Here is a 7331-nt window from a genome sequence, read left to right as displayed (position 1 = left end):
TCGGTCGGTCGGTATGTCGGTTGGTCTACAGACCAATTGGTTTGCGGATGATAACTCAAGAACACTTGGGCCTAGGATCATGAAAGTTGATAGGGAGGTTGGTCATGACCAGTAGATGACCCCTATTGATTTTGAGGTCAGTTGCTTAAAGGTCAAGGTCACAGTGACCCAGAACAGTTAAACAGTTTCTGGATGATAACTCAAGAAAGCTTGGTTCTAGGATCATGAAAGTTGATAGGGATGTTGGTCATGACCAGCAAATCGAGGGCTTAGCGCAAAACTTCTGTATCTTGTTCTTTATTTATATACAGTTACAATAGTTTTGCACCAAGCCCACGAAATGAACTCTATTGATTTTGAGGTCAGTATGTCAAAGGTCAAGGTCACAGTGACCCGGAACAATTAAACCATTTTGAGATGATAACTCAAGAAAGCTTCGGCCTAGGATCATGAAAGTTGATAGGGAGGTTGGCCATGACCAGCCGTTGACCCTTATTGATTTTAAGGTCAGTACCTCTTAGGTCAAGGTCACAGTGACCCGGAACCGTTAAAGGGTTTCCAGATGGTAACTCAAGAACGCCTGGATCTAGGATTATGAAAGTTGATAGGGAGGTTGGCCATGACCAACAGATGACCCCTATTGATTTTGAGGTCAGTAGGTCAAAGGTCAAGGACAGTGACCAGGAAAAATTAAAGTTTCCGGACTTTAACTTGAGAATGCTTGGGCCAATATCACAAAACTTAATGGGGATGTTGATCATGACCAGCAGATGACCCCTATTGATTTTGAGGTCAGTAACCAAATAATTTCTGTTCCTTGTGCAATTACTGAATGCATCAAGGGGGGTATTTTGTGTTCTACCAGCTCTTGTTCATTTAGACACAAAATTCTGGGAGGTTCATTAAAGCAATATAGGGTTTTATTTTATAAAGTGGTCAGTCCATGCCTATTGTCAGGCATGTTTCAAATCAAAATCATCAAGTTTTTGAGATGTTATGTTGTTTCTGTGCTTCTTGAATTTTATCACATATCTCGTATTGAGAACAAATAGAAACGTCCATTTTATTTTGATGCGTTTTTACTTAATTTCATTTTATTTGCCATTACCGTAATTTCCTGCAGACAACACACACCTAGTGGCACATTTGGCATTCTTTCTATGACCTCTATTGATGGAAAAAAGATTTGGCGCAAAACACAGCGACAGGTAACCATTGTTCAATTGTAATATTTACCTGCTTCTTATAGTGTTATTTATATAATAGCCGATAGTTCATGGAAGCTTACAGGTCATTATTTAAGAAAACTGATCAAGAAAAATATGCCAACTGGGTCAATCATGACCTTACAAGTTATACATGAAACTGATTGACATATCGAGAACATGTATGGTTTGTTATCTTGGGTAACATGGGAAATTATGGTTAAGAGGGATATATCTAAGCTGGGTTGGTGCACATTCTTATCATTCGCTATTTGCTTTATCATAGTGTTTAAACAGCTTGTTTTGTATTCTATGAAGCTGACATTATCATCTTTCAAGGAAAAAGATCTGATTGTTCTGTGAAAGTATACTTATAAGCGTTTTATTATATGAAATCATTGTGGTATAGGGTTGAAGCATCGAAACTGTTAGGTCCTGGATTTGATATCCGCCACCATCAAGAGTTTGACTGTTCATTATTCCTTTGGCATGACGACTGGTTGGCAACCATAGAAGTGGTCGTCAAAAGTTATCATGTTGTGTTTGTTGCAAGTCCAAGGTGATGACCTACAGGGCCCTAAAAGATGCCATATTAACATACTCATCACATAGATACATGAAACATTTGTCATATTTGTAAATTTTATGTCAGCCCAACCACTTGGCTTAATAGGGAGAGTGCAGATCTTTGGATCACGGGGTCGTGAATTTAATCCTCGGGTGGGCGCATGTTCTCTGTGACAAGTTGCTAAAACACATTGTGTCTGAACTCATTCGTCCTCTCTCTGATTCATGTGGGGAACTTGGCAGTTACTTTTGGAGAACGGGTTTGTACTGGTACAAAATCCAGGAACACCGGTTTGGTTTACTGCCATTAACATGCCCAGAAAAAACTTCTTCAAATAATCCAGTAAATGGCATTTTCCTGCTGGAGCCTAAAATGTTGTGCCAATTTTGTCATGTATTTTTATAAAGCATTCATCAAGAAATATAACTTGGTCTCCTTTATGCGAGTTTGATGTCACTTCGTTCAGTATTGTAGAATTTGATGGCATATGTAGTGGTCCCGATAAATATTCTACTGTTCTGCAATTTGATACAGTGTAGAAAACTTCAAACTTACTTCATATACGTTAAACAATACATATCTTAAAGACTATGATTTTTAGCTCACCTGTCACAAAGTGACAAGGTGAGCTTTTGTGATCGCGTGGCGTCCGTCGTCCGTCCGTCCGTCCGTCCGTAAACTTTTGCTTGTGACCACTCTAGAGGTCACATTTTTCATGGGATCTTTATCAAAGTTGGTCAGAATGTTCATCTTGATGATATCTTGGTCAAGTTCGGAACTGGGTCATGTGCGGTTAAAAACTAGGTCAGTAGGTCTAAAAATAGAAAAACCTTGTGACCTCTCTAGAGGCCATATTTTTCATGGGATCTTCATGAAAATTGGTCAGAATGTTCACCTTGATGATATCTAGGTCAAGTTCGAAACTGGGTCACGTGGGGTCAAAAACTAGGTCAGTAGGTCTGAAAATAGAAAAACCTTGTGACCTCTCTAGAGGCCATATTTCTCCATGGATCTTCATGAAAATTGGTCAGAATGTTCACCTTGATGATATCTAGGTCAAGTTCGAAACTGGGTCACGTGGGGTCAAAAACTAGGTCAGTAGGTCTGAAAATAGAAAAACTTTGTGACCTCTCTAGAGGCCATATTTTTCATGAGATCTTCATGAAAATTGGTCAGAATGTTCACCTATATGATATCTAGGTCAGGTTCGAAACTGGGTCAAGTGGGGTCCAAAACTAGGTCAGTAGGTCTAAAAATAGAAAAACCTTGTGACCTCTCTAGAGGCCATATTTCTCAATGGATCTTCATGAAAATTGGTCAGAATGTTCATCTTGATGATATCTAGGTCAAGTTCGAAACTGGGTCACGTGGGGTCAAAAACTAGGTCAGTAGGTCTAAAAATAGAAAAACCTTGTGACCTCTCTAGAGGCCATATTTCTCAATGGAACTTCATGAAAATTGGTCAGAATGTTCATCTTGATGATATCTAGGTCGAGTTTGAAACTGGGTCACGTGCCTTCAAAAACTAGGTCAGTAGGTCTAAAAATAGAAAAACCTTATGACCTCTCTAGAGGTCATATTTCTCAATGGATCTTCATGAAAATTGGTCAGAATGTTCACCTTGATGATATCTAGGTCGAATTTGAAACTGGGTCACGTGCGGTCAAAAACTGGGTCAGTAGGTCTGAAAATAGTAAAACTTTGTGACCTCTCTACAGGCCATATTTTTCATGGGATCTTTGTGAAAATTAGGCAGAATGTTCACCTTGATGATATCTAGGTCAAGTTCGAAACTGGGTCACATGCGATCAATAACTAGGTCAGTAGATCTAAAAATAGAAAAACCATGTGACCTCTCTAGAGGCCATATTTTTCAAAAGATCTTCATGAAAATTGATCAGAATGTTCATCTTGATGATATCTAGGTCAAGTTCGAAACTGGGTCACATGTGATCAAAAAGTAGATCAGTAGGTCTAACAAGAGGACCATGATGGTCCTGAATCGCTCACCTATCCCCACATGACCCAGTGTTGAACTGAGTATGACGTCGTAATTTCTACTATTTGACATATTGACCTAGTTTTTGAGCACATGTGACCTAGATATCATCAAGATAAAAAATTCTGACCAATTTTCATGAAGATTCATTGAAAAATATGGCCTCTAGAGAGGTCACCAGGTTTTTCTATTATTTGACCTAATGACCTAGTTTTTGAAGGCACGTGACCCACTTTTAAACTTGACCTAGATATCATCAAGGTGAACATTCTCACCAATTTTCATGAAGATCCCGTGAAAAATATGGCCTCTAGAGAGGTCACAAGGTTTTTCTATTTTTCGACCTACTGACCTAGTTTTTGACCGCACATGACCCAGTTTCGAACCTGATCTAGATATCATCAAGCTGAACATTCTCACCAATTTTCATGAAGATCCATTGAGAAATATGGCCTCTAGAGAGGTCACAAGGTTTTTCTATTTTTAGACCTACTGACCTAGTTTTTGACCGCATGTGACCCAGTTTCGAACTTGACCTAGATATCATAAAGGTGAACATTCTGACCAATATTCATGAAGATCTTGACAAATATGGCCTCTAGAGAGGTCACAAGGTTTTTCCATTTTTAGATCTACTCACCTAGTTTTTAATCCAATGTGACCCAGTTTCAAACTTGACCTAGATATCATCAAGGTTAACATTCTGACCAATTTTCATGAAGATCCATTGAGAAATATGGCCTCTAGAGAGGTCACAAGGTTTTTCTATTTCTAGACCTACTGACCTAGTTTTTGACCGCATGTGACCCAGTTTCAAACTTGGCTTACATATCATCAAGTTGAACATTCTGACCAATTTTCATGAACATCCATTGAGAAATATGGCCTCTAGAGAGGTCACAAGGTTTTTCTATTTTTAGACCTACTGACCTAGTTTTTGACCCCACATGACCCAGTTTCGAACTTGACCTACATATCATCAAGGTGAACATTCTGACCATTATTCATGAAGATCTCATAAAAAATATGGCCTCTAGAGAGGTCACAAGGTTTTTCTATTTTTAGATCTACTGACCTAGTTTTTAACCCCACGTGACCCAGTTTCGAACTTGACCTAGATATCATCAAGGTGAACATTCTGACTAATTTTCATGAAGATCCATTGAAAAATATGGCCTCTAGAGAGGTCACAAGGTTTTTCTATTTTTAGATCTAATGACCTAGTTTTTGACCCCATGTGACCCAGTTTCGAACCTGACCTAGATATCATCAAGGTGAACATTCTGACCAATATTCATGAAGATCCCATGAAAAATATGGCCTCTAGAGAGGTCACAAGGTTTTTCTATTTTTAGACCTACTGACCTAGTTTTTAATCCAATGTGACCCAGTTTCGAACTTGAGCTAGATATCATCAAGGTGAACATTCTGACCAATTTTCATGAAGATCCATTGAGAAATATGGCCTCTAGAGAGGTCACAAGGTTTTTCTATTTTTAGACCTAATGACCTAGTTTTTGACCCCACGTGACCCAGTTTCGAACTTGACCTAGATATCATCAAAGTGAACATTCTGACCAATTTTCATGAAGATCTTGTGAAATATATGGCCTCTAGAGAGGTCACAAGGTTTTTATACGCCCGTTTGAAAAACGGGACGTATTATGGGAACGCCCCTGGCGGGCGGGCGGCGTCCACAGACCTTGTCCGGAGCATATCTTCTACATGCATGAAGGGATTTTGATGAAACTTGGCACAGTTGTTCACCATCATGAGACGGAGTGTCATGCGCAAGAACCAGGTCCCTAGGTCTAAGGTCAAGGTCACACTTAGAGGTCAAAGGTCAAATTCAAGAATGACTTTGTCCGGACCATATCTTCTTCATGCATAGAGGGATTTTGATGAAAGTTGGCACAATTGTTCATCATCATGAGACGGAGTGTCATGCGCAAGAACCAGGTCCCTAGGTCTAAGGTCAAGGTCACACTTAGAGGTCAAAGGAAACAAGAATGAAAACTTTGTCCGGAGCATTTCTTCTTCATGCATAGAGGGATTTTGATATAACTTGGCACAAATGTTCACCACCATGAGGCGGAGTGTCATGCGCAAGAACCAGGTCTCTAGGTCTAAGGTCAAGGTCACACTTAGAGGTCAAAGGATACAAGAATGAAAACCTTGTCGGAGCATTTCTTCTTCATGCATAGAGGGATTTTGATATAACTTGGCACAAATGTTCACCACCACGAGACGTAGTGTCATGCGCAAGAACCAGGTCCCTAGGTCTAAGGTCAAGGTCACACTTAGAGGCCAAAGGTCAGATACAAGAATGACTTTGTCGAAGCATTTCTTCTTCATGCATGGAGGGATTTTGATGTAACTTGACACAATTATACACCATCATGAGACGAAGTGTCATGCGCAGTTCCCTTCTTTAGAATTACTTCCCTTTGTTGTTACTATAAATAGCTTATATTGTAACTTTTTCATTACTAGTCGTAGGGAAAAATCGAGACCACTTTTCTGTAGTACAACATGCATGCTACATCCAATTTTGAGGTGTATTTTGACCAGTCTCTACCTGGTAAAGATTTTTGTGAGGACTTACAATTTTTTTTTTTGATTTTTTTTTTTTTTTTTTTTTTTTTTTTTTAAGATTAACTTCCCTTAGTTGTTACTATAAATAACTTATATTGTAACTTTTTTATAATTGACCGTAGGGAAAAACCAAGACCACTTTTCTGTGGTACAACATAGATATTACTTTCCAATTTTAGGTGTATTTTAAGGTATCTCTACCTGGTAAGGAGTTTTTTTGTGGACTTAGAAAAACAAAACACTTAGTTATTACTAAACAACCACAAAATTAAAATTCCATTTGCAAATACAGGTGCTAGAGTAAAGAAATTTGCTGTGACGGGCGTATATTGTGACATTCTTGCACTCTTGTTCTATTTTTAGATCTAATGGCCTAGTTTTTGACTGCACATGACCCAGTTTCGAACTTGACCTAGATATCATCAAGGGGAACATTCTGACCAATTTTCATAAAGATCCCATGAAAAATGTGACCTCTAGAGTGGTCACAAGCAAAAGTTTACGCACGCACGCACGGACGGACGGACGCACGCACGGACGACGCGCGATCACAAAAGCTCACCTTGTCACTTTGTGACAGGTGAGCTAAAAATAGAAAAACCTTGTGACGTCTCTAGAGGCCATATTTCTCAATGGATCTTCATGAAAATTGGTCAGAATGTTCACCTTGATGATATCTAGGTCAAGTTTGTAACTGGGTCATGTGCGGTCAAAAACTAGGTCAGTAGGTCGAAAAATAGAAAAACCTTGTGACCTCTCTAGAGGCCATATTTTTCATGAGATCTTTCATGAAAATTGGTGAGAATGTTCACCTTGATGATATCTAGGTCAAGTTCAAAAGTGGGTCGGGTGCCTTCAAAAACTAGGTCATTAGGTCAAATAATAGAAAAACCTTGTGCCTCTCTAGAGGTCATATTATTCAATGGATCTTCATGAAAATTGGTCAGAATTTTTTATCTTGATG

This window comes from Mercenaria mercenaria, chromosome 5, assembly GCF_021730395.1.
Source record: "Mercenaria mercenaria strain notata chromosome 5, MADL_Memer_1, whole genome shotgun sequence".
Lineage (NCBI taxonomy): Eukaryota > Metazoa > Mollusca > Bivalvia > Venerida > Veneridae > Mercenaria > Mercenaria mercenaria.
Note: the sequence above shows the minus strand (reverse complement) of the source record.